General features: G+C 37.4%; 1 long non-coding RNA gene across 1 annotated transcript; it reads right to left on the reverse strand.

Moving 5' to 3' along the window:
- Positions 1–2,750: 2,750 nt before the first annotated feature.
- On the reverse strand, positions 2,751–7,276 carry LOC144298128 (uncharacterized). The gene is made up of 3 exons (XR_013365116.1): positions 7,119–7,276; positions 4,217–4,343; positions 2,751–2,886 (listed from the first exon to the last, which is right to left on the reverse strand). It is a non-coding gene; the product is annotated as an uncharacterized LOC144298128 (long non-coding RNA).
- Positions 7,277–13,118: the final 5,842 nt, after the last annotated feature.

Here is a 13,118-nt window from a genome sequence, read left to right on the forward strand (position 1 = left end):
TGCCCCTTTGTTAATTGTTTTCTGGGTGTTTTGCAGATCCTTTATTCTTTTCTTTCTGTCTTATCATATTCTTTTGTGATTTGGCAATTTTCCATAATAATATGCTTTGAGTCCTTTATCTTTAAGTTTTGTGTATTTTTTTATTACAGGTTTTTACTTTGTAGTGATTATGAGTCTTGGAGTCAAACTTTTGAATGTCATTATTAGGATCAAATACTGATATGCATTGAAATCCAATTCTCATTTAGTTTATTTAAGGAAAAGATTTATTCAGACACGAAAGCCTGAATGCACAGCTAGGAATGTGTGTGGTTTTCAGAGCTCATGCTTGAGGACTATGCGACTCTGCAGGATGAAAAACTAACAGGTTAGAAGTCAGCCTTGAGGATACCTTCAGGTTTAACAGGAGATGAGTTAGAGATATGGCCTTGGGAGCAGCAGAACTGCTTCCCAAATGTGGCTGGCTGCTCTTGTTCAAGATCCTTTACCTACAGGAACTCAGATTTTTCATATTTTAAATGAGAATAACCTATACCTCACATACTTTTTTTAAACCCATATTTCATAGCATTTCATTAAGTATCAGAGACTGTGCTCAGTGTTCAAGGTGCTTATTTAACTTTTAGACCTATTCCAGGAGGTCAGTGTATGATTATACCTGTCTTACCAATGAATAAACTGAGGTAGAGACCACATAATAAGTAAACATAGTAAAAGGAGAACCTAGATATGTTTTGCTCTAGTTTCCTTAGCTTTAATCATGTTATCATAATTCTTATAGAAGGCTTTTATTTAATTACATTGTGCATCAATGTGCTTGGCACATTCTGGATTCTCATACAATGAAGATTCCTTCAAAAGCAGAGAAGGGTTATTTGCCACCTAAGTTCCAGCATGGGATGAAAAAGGAATGGATGTAAGGGAAAAAGTAGGGTAAAGTTTCAGGCTGCCACACTAAGATGATATTCCTCACCCATAATCACAGTGATCATAGCTCTGAGGTGTTTGCAAGGTAGTAATCAAGATGATTACTGAGGGGAAAGCACAGTGAGTTCTACCAGGAGCCTTTAAAATCCCATCTGGCTATTCAGTGAGATCCTCTGATCTTAACCTCTGTCACAGCCTTCTTTGCATTGCAATGAACTTCCTTCCCCCCAGGTGAAACATGGCTGCTAATCACCATACCCATGCAAAACAGCCATGGTCTAGTGAGCAGGGCCCTCGGGAACTGTGCCTTTCTGCTCTTCCCCCAGGAATCAGCAACCTGCTATGGCTAAGTCCTTATGTTGTGAGTAAATTTGAATATACTACTCTAGCAACCTTCAAAGGACCCTGAGTGGGACTAAATATTTTCTTTATTCTTCAGCTTCATGAATTTAGGCTTAAAGGTGGGAAATTAATTGTCCACAGACTGAATAACTGAATAGTTGGTGGGACCATGAGTGACCTCATAGATGTCTGACTGTGAAGCTCATGTTTTTTTCCACTGCCCTCCTGTGCTGAAGTGACCTGCCTCTGTCCATCCCCTTTCCTGTGTGAGTTCATGAGTTCTGCCTACAATGAGAGCCATGGGAGTAAAAGGCAATGATGTCCTGCTAGTTTGGGATGACCTACCCCTCAAATTTCCTCTGCTGGATGATAACATAGATCATAGATGTGTCTGTTTCAGGATGCAGAGGCCAGTCTCCTGGAAGAGATCTAGAATAAATGAAGGTGATATTTCATTCTGATTATTTTCTCTGACTTATGTGGGCAGCTCTTAAGGAAAAAGGCCTATGAATAAACATGAATAACTAAATAGACCAGTATTTACATCACACTACAGAGCTCTTACTCTCCTTTCTATCTTCTCTAAATTGGCCATTATATTCAGATTTCCAGGGAAAGAAGAAAATTGGATAACATCAAAGTAGAGTGATAGAGTGCTCTTTTTTTTTTTTTTTTGATAGAGTGCTCTTAATAGTCAATTAAGTCTATCTCAGTTCAAATGCCTGCAAACCAGTATTTCTCTTCTTTGAAGTGAGGTCACAATACCTACATCCTAAGGTGGTTGTAGGAAACCCAATAAGAGAATGGATATGAAAGCTTATGGTAGGAATGGTTTTGTATTATTAACCACTTGAAAAATATTTGGCAAATGCCTTCAATCTGTAGGAGGAGGCCTTCAAGCATTCCATATTATGGACCAGTAATTCTCAAAGTGTGGCTCTTTGAGTAGCAACACCAGCATCACCTGGGAACTTGTGAGTAATGCTAATTCTCAAGCTCTATCACAGAATCAGAAACTGGAAGTGAGAGCCAGAAGTCTGTGTTTTGCAGTCTCTCTGGGTGTTTCTGTTGTGCTTTAATGTTTGATAATCACTGCTATCGGCAGATTGAGGCCTAGGAAACTGTCTTCAGTGATGACACCACTTCTGTCCATCCATCCCTAATGAGTGTTTTGGACTAAGCCTCACTTGTGTCTGGCATCTGCCTTATTTGCATCCCTCCTCTGGCACTGCTAGTGCTAAGGAGATGTGACGTGAGTGGAGGGACAGTGGGGAGGGGAGTAGAGAGAAGACTGAGCCCAAAATAAGGCCCTTTGCTTTAATGAACCAGGGATCCTCTAAGGAGACAGAAGCTGAAATGTTCAAATAGTAGAAGCAGCGATCACCATTAGTGTAGTTTTCAGTTTCTTAGTAGTTGATAGTTGTTGATTCTTAACAGTTGGCATAAAGATTTTATTACTGGAACTTAAGGGTTTAATTTTATTGTCAGTAGCCAGAACACAGCACACCTTGTGTCTGTCACATCTCCATTTCAGATAATCTTTTTGAAGTTCTCCACTAATGCATTTCTTCTTGCAATATCCCATTTTGTTTTCACACCTTCTCAAAAATAAATGACCTGTGTAAAGGAATTGTTTAACTCATTAAACCAAAGATATTTATCAAAATAAATTTAAACATTGAACATTGACTATTGAAGTCTTTTTCAGTTGCTTTGTTGTATTTGTCCTAACAGTGAAAACTTCCTCTGAGGAATAAATGAGATTTTATGAATACAGAAACATATGAATTTATATACATATGTAAGAACTTACCGTTCCTGAAATGAGAATTCTGCATGCAAACTTTCCCCAGAATTCTATTTTTCATTTTTTTAATGAAAAAAATTACATATCATTACACATCAACACAAAATCCCCAGTTTTCTAAAGTGTAACCAAAACACATTTAAACACATAAGTAGAACTCACAAGCTATCCTCCTATAACATATGAAATGCTTAAATCATTGTTGTAATGCTTCTCAGAATTATCAAAACAGACATAGCTTTTGTTGACACTTGGGGGATTTTGAGAATATCATTACATGTTTCTGAGATCCTACAAATTTTATTTGGAATGTAATTCTATGCTTGTCTTACATATGTTGTTAATAATGTATCAACTGATAGACAAATACATCTAAAGTTTTAACATATAAACATTGATTATATATGCATAATTCTTGGTAATTTTAGTAATAAAATATAAAAGAGGCATTTTACTAGGAACATACTAATCAGAGAGACATTCTGCAGGGTATAAATATTTTGTAGGTACATAATATGTGTGCATATTACATACATATACAAAGTCTTCCATCAAATGGTTTAACATATAGAGGGCCATGAAGAGATGTTCGGACTCTTCCCCATCTTGCTCTATGTTGAGTCATATTTTCTTTTATTCAATCAAAATATATATAATCAGAATTAAGCAGAACAGACAAGATCAGGTGCTTACATTGGAAAAGAGGAGAAAGAAAATAACAAGTAAATAGCTACAGGTTGGTCTAAGTATTATTATTATTATTATTTAAAGATTTTATTTATTTATTCATGAGAGACTCAGAGAGAGGCAGAGACATAGGCAGAGGGAGAAGTAGGGAATCCTAATGCAGGACTCAATCCCAAAATCCCAGGATCATGACCTGAGCTGAAGGCAGACGCTCAACCACTGAACCATCCAGGCATCCCATGATCTAAGTATTATTAAGGAAAGAAATAATGTAACAGAGAAACTGAGTAGATCTACTAATGACAGGATGATAGAATTACCCCTAAGGAAGTGATAATTTGATGCTAGACATGAATGATAAAAAGGATCCAGCTCTGTGAAGACCTAGAAGGTGTTAGAAAGAAAAGGAGTAGCGTATGCAAAGGCCATGAGCTGGTGAAGAGCTTGATGTACCTGAGGGACTTCTGCTGTTTTCATGACTCTTCTCCCTCTTCATATTCTGTGTGTCTTAAGGGCTCTTGGAATGATCCTTGGACTTATACTCCCTTTCCAACCACGCCTTCTTTTATCCTTTTCCTCACTGTAAAAACAAACATCTCCATGAATCGGACACTCAAAAGTCTTTCTTCAGCTGGGATATATGGATGGAAATCTCAGATCAAATCTGTTGTTTCCTTCTTTCCATTCCTGATGTTCCACGTGTCTTGGTGTTTTGAGGATTTTCTCTCCCAAATATATGTATTCCACTTTTAATGCCACTAGATGTTGGAGATGGATTGGCTAATCTTACAGGATAATCCTGAATTGCTTGTGTTTGTCTAGAAAATGAACCTGAACTTTCTCAGGGCCCTTTGCTTTAAAACTAGAACATCATGTGAGTGTGTGATGTATGTTAATGTTCCCAGAGGCAGGGAGAAAAATTGTACAACCTAAACTCATAGAATTTTGAGGTTACTTAAGACCAGGAACATTTTCTGAGACATTTCTCATACCATTATTAATTTTCTCCTATCCTTCAATTTGAACAGTTTGCTAGTAGTAGAGAATGGAAACCATTATATTCTTGGAGGCAGGCTGTAGAATAACACAATTATCTTTCTGTTAGGAAATTCTTCCTCAAAAAGTTAGTTTGGTACTTTGTGGCATATATTCAAAAATTACAGATAAGATATAGTCCAGTGGGCAGCCCGGGTGGCTCAGTGCTACCTTCGGCCCAGGGCCTGATCCTGGAGACCTGGGATTGAGTCCCACATCAGGCTCCCTGCATGGAGCCTACTTCTCCCTCTGCCTGTGTCTCTGCCTCTCTCTGTCTCTCATGAATAAATGAATAGAATCTTAAAAAAAAAAAAGATATAGTCCAGTGTAAAAAATAGAACCATAGAAAATATAAAACACAAGTAACTGTTCTCAATACTGGAAAGAACTTTCTAAGCTAATGGAGAATACAAAGAAAAATACTAATAGATTTGATATGAAAATGAAAATTTCACACCTCAATAAATTAATAAAAAATTAAAAAGTGACCAATAGGTGATTGCCTTGGGTTTGTGGGGCCAAGTGAGGAGTGACTGCTGATGGGCACAAGGTTTCTTCCTAGGATGATGAGGAGATTCTAAGTTTAGATCATGGTGATAGTTGCATAATTCTCTAAATAGACTAAAATGCATTGATTTATATATTTTATTTTTTTTAAGATTTATTTATTTATTTATTCCAATGCGGGACTCGATCCCAGGACTCCAGGGTTAGGCCCTGAGCCAAAGGCAGGCGCTAAACTGCTGAGCCACCCAGGGATCCCCGATTTATATATTTTAAATGAGTGGGCTATATGGTATACAGAATTTATCTGTATCAATAAAGTAAAAAATAACCAACACAATAATTTGCAATGCATAAAATGCCAAAGTTAACATACCTGTCAGATAAAAGTATCAAATTAATAAGAAAACACTAATATGCTAAGAATAACCATTTGAAAATATATGCCAGTTCCCTGATAAAAATAATGTCTTGTCATAGATATGAAAGTACATATCAATAAAGGTACTAAAAGCTAGCACACAATATTTACATTAATATAAAATTTCAAAGTTAATATACTAATCTAGGAAAACCTAAATTAATTAGTGAGAAAGTACTAACATACTAAGAGTGACCATTTGAAAAATGTATGGTGGTTCTCTTAAAAGAAATACTATGATGTAACCTGGAAATGAACTTCTAAAATTTGCTTATATACAGAAATCCTACAATGATTTATGAACTAGATTACAACACTTTATAATACTAACACATTGGAAAAAATAACTTGGGACGCCTGGGTGGCTCAGTGGTTGAGTGTCTGTCTGCCTTCGGCTCAGGATGTGGTCTTAGGGTCCAAGATTGAGTCCCACATCTGGCTCTTTGCAGAAAGCCTGCTTCTCCCTCTGCCTGTGTCTCTGCCTCTCTCTCTCTCTGTGTGTCTCTCATGAATAAATAAATAAAATCTTAAAAAAAAAAAGGAAAAAATAACTTGATGCAAGCAAAGTCTTTCCAAACAAATGTTGGAATAAAAATAGAATAATGAACATCTATGGCAAACCTTATTTTTGAGGAATATTTAAAGGTCTGTAAAATTCACAAAACATTAAATTAAGCAGTTAGGTTAGAAACATGACATATGACTTGGTCAACATTTAGAAAATATAAGAGGTTATTAAATTGTAACCAATTTTTTTTGATTTCCCAAGTAGAGTATTCCTGTCTTAATTTTGTAAATATGAACTATAGAATTAATTAAAAAGAAGGAATGTTTACACGAGAAGCCTGAAATGTGACATGGGTCTTCCAGCAGTTCTGAATCTTTTCCCCATGTCCACCCAGGATAGTTTCCTTCACTTTTCCACTTTACAGTCCTACAGATATTCAGAAATAGCCTTTCCAGTCTTATTAATCACATCCAAGAATACAAAAATGGGAGATCTTCTCTGAAAGATCAAGAAAATTAGAAGTAATATTGTAGAATTGTTACTTTAGAAGATAACACCTGGTGCCATACAAAGTGAAGTGAGGCAGGGCTGGCCTGAGTTGGCCCTCGGTGATAGAGGGCGGTTTGGAAAGTCAGGTCCATCTCTGCATTTGGGTACTAATTATTCTCCCTCAGTTTCAACCATAGTCACTGCTCCATTGTGAGATCTCTTAGATCTTCTCTTGGGATCTCTTAGAAGAGAGATGTTCTAAAGAAACAGAGCAAACCTCAGTCTCCTGTCCTGTGAAAACACTTTCCCCCATTCTCATGGAGAGTTTGACAATAGGGATTCTATGTGCAGGACCCTGTTCTAGGTTAGTGTTTCTTTTCCCCCAAGATTTTATTTACCTGAGACCAAGTGAATCAGGAGGAAAAAAATTGCGAAGGTGAATAATAAGGACTTCATAGCTCCTGAAAGACAGTGGGTTCTATGGAGTCCAAAACTCTATTCAGTGTGATTCTGGACACAGGTCTCTGTTGTCTTTTCTAGATGGGGTTGGGCTCAGCCAGTAGACCAGTAGCATATAGGATACTGTGTCAAACATAACTGCAGTCTATTGGCCAGAAGCTCTAATTGAAGCACCACTGTTCAGAGTCCTGTCCTAGGTATGTCGTTAAGGAAAGTGAAAGATAGAAGAAAAGGTGAAAGAATGGTATGGTAATTTGGAGAGAAAGGACACTTACAAGGGTAATTTATTTTGATCCTCTAAGCCTGGGCACTCCTACCTGGGTTTGTTTGTTTTGTTTACAGCTTGTGTTGACTCTATTAGTGTTTATCTTACTGCATTGTGACAATCTGTTCACCTGTCTCTCCCTCTAAAATGGAATGCCTTTAAGGACACTGACTATATATTATTCTTTTCTGTTTTTCAGTAGTGGGTACAGAGAAGTACCTATATAATTGTTGAATGAACAGATTAATCCTCTTTTGATCATAAGCACTTCAAAAAGTTTTTTTTTAAAGAAATGTCAGTGATCAAAGATCTATGTACAAAGATGTCTTCAAATCCCCCTTTAAGCCCATCAGTAGAATATCATTAAATGAAGTGCATTCAAATGATTTAACATCATGCATCTGTTAAAAAGACTGCAGCAGATTTGTTTTTCTAAACATATTTTTGAGTGCAAAAGCAATGCTGTAGAACAATATAGTAATGATTCTAATTTATGTAAAACTGTATTGTGTGTATGTATGTCAGTAAAAGTATTAGCTAAAGGGGGTGGAAGGATACACATCATTTTAATAATAGTGTCCTCTAGATGGAACTGGTTAAAGACAGGTAGTCCCAGTAAACTTTAAATTGCATTAAAATTTTTTGAGTGGCCCTCTGGATTGTGGCTGAAATTCAAAAGACTTGAGATTTCCTTCTTTGTGAAGAGATTTTATTTTTTCATTTCTTTTACAGCTTTATTGAGATATAACTGACATATATTAAACTGTATTATTTAAAGTGTTCAATTTGATGAGTTTGACATATGCAAACATGGGTGAAACCACCACCACAATCAACATAATACTTCCTTCAACCTTCAAAGATTCTTTGTGCTTCTCTGAAATCCATTTCTTTCTTTCTCTTCCTCCATATTTCTCAGACAACCAATGGTCCAGTATCTGTATATAGATTTGTTTGCGATTTCTAAAATAGCACATAAAGAATGCATAGCATTCTTTTTTTAGCCTGTCTTCTTTCATCAGTGTAATAATTTTGAGATTCATCCATGGTGTTGGATATAATAATACTTAATTTACTTTCACTGATAACATTCCATTTCATGGATATACAAAAATTTGTTTATTCATTCACCTCTTAATTTTGGTTGTTTCTAGATATTGTTACTACAAAGCTGTTGTTGATCATTTGTGTGCAAGTCTCTGTGTGGATATATGCTTTCTTTTCTTTTGTATAAACAGCTAGCAGGGGAATTTCAGTCACAGAATAGGTATATATTTACTTATTAAGAAATGGCCAGGTGCCTGTCTGGCTCAGTTGGTAGAGCATGTGACTTTTGATCTCAGGGTTGTGAGTTCAAGCCCCATGCTGGCTGAAGAGTTTATTTAAAAAAAAAAAAAAAGAAAGAAAGAACGAAAAGGAAAGGAAAGAAATGTCCAACTTCTTTTCCAAATGATTGTACCATTTTACATTCTTACCAGTACTTTATGAAAGTTCTTTTGGATATATATTCAGAAGTGGGATTGCTATGGTAGTTCTATTTTTAATTTTTTGAGGAACTTCTGTACTGTTTTTCCATAGTGGCTATCCCAATTTACATTCCTATCAACAGTGCACAAGTGTTCTCTTCCTCTGCATTCTTGCCAACATTTGTTATTTCTTGCCTTCTTGATGACAGCCATTCCAAAGACGTGAGATGACATCTCATTGTGGTTTTAATTTGCATTTCCCTGATGATTGTGATATTGAGCATCTTTTCATGTGTCTATTAGCCATTTGGATGTATTCTTTGGAAAATGTCTATTTAAGTCCCCTTCCTATTTTAAAATTAGATTGTTTGCTTTTCTGTTATTGAGTTGTATGAATTCTTTATATATTTTGGATATTAACCCTTTACCTGATATATGGTTTGCAAATAGTTTCTCCCATTCTGTGGGTTGCTGTTTTCATTTTGTTGATAGTTTCTTCTGCTGTGCAGAAGCTTTTAAGTTTGGTATAGTCCCACTTGTTAATTTTTGCTTCTGTTGCTTGTTCTTTTGGTGTCATATTTTAAAAATATTGTCAAGACTTGTGTCATTTATATGATACTCTAGACATTGCAAACCAACCTGTACAGAACTGGTAGAAATCTAGCATGCCTGAAGGCGTATTGTGTGCCAGTCTCAGCCTATCAATAATTGGTCTTGTGGTTGGACCAGCCCTTGTGGTTATGATTGCAAGATACTTTTCAGCAATAACCATCAGGAAACTTTGAAGAAATAAAGTTTATTACTTATAAGACATGGAGATTACATAGCACACCTGAGGCCACACAGGGAAGTCATGGGGAGAGAGAAAGTGTGCACAGGGGTCTGGAGTTCTGCTTTTATTTGGGCTGAGGGTGGGGTTTAGGGTATTATGGTCTCACTATTGGTGAATTTTAAATGTAAGAGCAGAAATTTAAAGCATTGGAAGAGAGGGACACCTGGCTGGCTCAGTTGGAAGAGTGCATGACTCTTGATCTCAGGGTTGTGAGTTTGAACCCTATGCTGGGTATAGAGATTACTCAAATAAATTAAACAAAAAAAATGTAAAGCATGGGAAGAGAAAAAAGTAGTGTCCCAAGTGGTCAGTTATTGAAATCAACCAAGATCTCTAAAAGGGACCTAAGTGAAGATGGGTAGGGGGCTCTTTTTCTAGCTCTGTAGCTGGTAATGTGTTTATTAGAGATAGCCATTGTTGAAGTGGATGCCTCTGCAATCAAAGCTTAAGTCAGGCACCAGCATTACAAAAACAAATAAACAACAAACAAAAAAACACAAAACAACTGCCTGGGTTTAGGCTATAGGGAGACTCCAGCAGAGCAACAGAGTGAGAAGAATAGGAGTCTGGACACAGTTGAGAGGAATTCCACAAGAGCCACCTAGGGTGATACTGCACAGGGCTAAGCTGTCCAGCACTGGGGACAACCTCTCCCATTGAGAAAGTTTAAAGCAGTGAGTTAGTGCCCAGCTACCCCAGTTATGTGGGTCATGGCTGGAGAAACTTGTTTCTTTTCAGAAGAACCAAGAGTACCGAGGTAGGGCTTCCATGACAGGGGAAAGGGAAAAGACAGGGAAGGAAGCAGATAAGAATATCAAAAGGCCATAGAGAAAGCAATTCCTGTTGACTGCTTTGGGGTTTCAGTAGGAAGTCTACCTACAAACCACTAGGAGTGTCCAACTGGAAGATCTCCATACCTGGTCCTTCGGAACCCATAATGCCCCAGTGCTAAGCCCGCACCTCTCCCTACTTTGCAGCCAGATCTTTGTGTGGCCCACGAATGCTAGCAGTGAGAATAGTTCAGATACCTGGGTCTGTGGGCAAGGAGAAACCACTGGAGCTGCAGTGCCACCTTCTGGAAACTAAAGAGAGGTTTCCAGCAGCCTGACTGGTGAGTTTCTAACAAGAGAAAACAATAAAAGCTTAAGAATTCTGCCACAAAATGGAACAAGAAAGGTGGAGCTGATCTACCCATACACAACCTAGGAAACACCAGGTAAACTGATAACAAGGGACAGTACTGCATGGGAAGACAACCAGCAGAGATTTAAGAAGGTTTCTGCTGCTTTATATGTGAAGGCAGCATGAAAAATGCAGGAACATCACTATAAGATATCCATAATTCTCCCAACAGCCAAACTCAAAGTTAGAGAATATTGCAATCTAGCTGATAAAGAATTCAAAATAGCTGTTTTGAAGAAACTTAGTAAGCTATAAGAAGACTTAGTAAGACAGTTCAATGATATTAGGAAAAAAAAAAACACATGAACAAAATGAACTCTTAATCAGAGAAATAGATCCTAAAAAGACCCAAACAGAAATTCTGGAGCTAAAGGATTGAATGAATCAAATGAATATAATAGAGAACATCTTTTGAGAAATGAGCAAATGGAAGGTATTTTAAGTGACTAGAAGATAGGAATTTTGAACAGAAGAGAACGAAGAAAAAAGAATAAAGTGAAGACAGCGGGTATGTTCTTTGGCACTGAGCCAAAGGGGAAATATTGGAATAATTGGGGTCCTAGAGAGAGAAGGGAAGGAGAAGAAGACAGAAATCTTAAAGAAATTATAACTGAAAACTGCCCAAACCTGGGGAAAACTTGGACACCCGAATTCACAAAGCTAATAGATCACCCTACTATCTTAGGGGCAAAAGACCTCCAAAATACAACATAATAAAACTTCAAAATCAAAGATATAGAGAATCCCAAAAGGCAGCCAGTGAATGAAGAGAGTGACTGACAGAGGAAACGATTTTAGGGTGTCAGCAGATTTCTCAGCCGAAACCCTAACAAGACAGTGGAGTGACTTTACCAGGCAAACAAAAGTTGAAGGAGTTCTTCACTACTAGACCTGCCTTGTAAGAAATGCTGATGGGGGAGGGGCAATATGATGGAAGAGTAGGGTCCCCAAGTCACCTGTCCCCACCAACTAATGTAGATAACTTTCAAATCATCCTGAAAACCTACAAATTCAGCCTGAGATTTAAAGAGAGAACAGCTGGAATGCTACAGAGTGAAGAATTTGGGCTTCTAACAAGTACAACTCATTTTTAGCCACTCTGCACTGAGCAAAATGACTAGAAAGAACTCACCGTGAAAGAAAGAATCAGAAACAGTCCTCTCTCCCACAGAGTTACAGAATTTGGATTACAATTCCATGTCAGAAAGCCAATTCAGAAGCACAATTATAAAGCTACTGGTGGCTCTGGAAAAAAGCATAAAGGATTCAAGAGACTTCATGACTGTAGAATTTAGATCGAATCAGGGCAAAATTAAAAATCAATTAAATGAGATGCGATCCAAACTGGAGGTCCTAACAACGAGGGTTAATGATGTAGAAGAACAAGTGAGTGACATAGAAGACAAGTTGATGGTAAGGAGGTAAGGAAGGAAGCTGAGGAAAAAAGATAAAAACAAAAGACCACGAGAAAACATTAAGAGAAATAAATGACAGCCTCAGAAGGAAAAAAATCTACATTTAAGTGGGGTTCTAGAGGGTGCCGAGAGGGAGAGAGGACCAGAAAGTGTATTTGAACAAATCATAGCTGAGAACTTTCCTATCTTGGGGAGGGAAACAGGCATTCATATCCAGGAGATAGAGAGATCCCCACCCCCTAAAATCAATAAAAACCATTCTACACCTCGACATTTAATAGTGAAACTTGCAAATTCCAAAGATAAAGAGAAAATCCTTAAAGCAGCAAGAGACAAGAGATCCCTAACTTATATGAGGAGAAATATTAGATTATCAGCAGACCTCTCCACAGGGAACTGGCAGGCCAGAAAGGGCTGGCAGGATATAGTTAGGGTCCTAAATGAGAAGAACATGCAGTCAAGAATACTTTATCCAGCAAGGCTCTCATTCAGAATAGAAGGAGAGATAAAGAGCTTCCAAGATAGGCAGAAACTGAAAGAATATGTGACCACCAAACCAGCTCTGCAAGAAATGTTAAGGGGGACTCTGTAAAAGAAAGAGGAAGTCCAAAGAAATAATCCACAAAACAGAGACTGAATAGGTATTATGATGACACAAAATTCATATTTTTCAACAGTAACTCTGAACGTGAATGGGCTTAATGATCCCATCAAAAGACGCAGGGTTTCAGACTGGATAAAAAAGCAAGACCCATCTATTTGCTGTCTACAAGAGACTC

This window comes from Canis aureus, chromosome 26, assembly GCF_053574225.1.
Source record: "Canis aureus isolate CA01 chromosome 26, VMU_Caureus_v.1.0, whole genome shotgun sequence".
Classification (NCBI taxonomy): domain Eukaryota; kingdom Metazoa; phylum Chordata; class Mammalia; order Carnivora; family Canidae; genus Canis; species Canis aureus.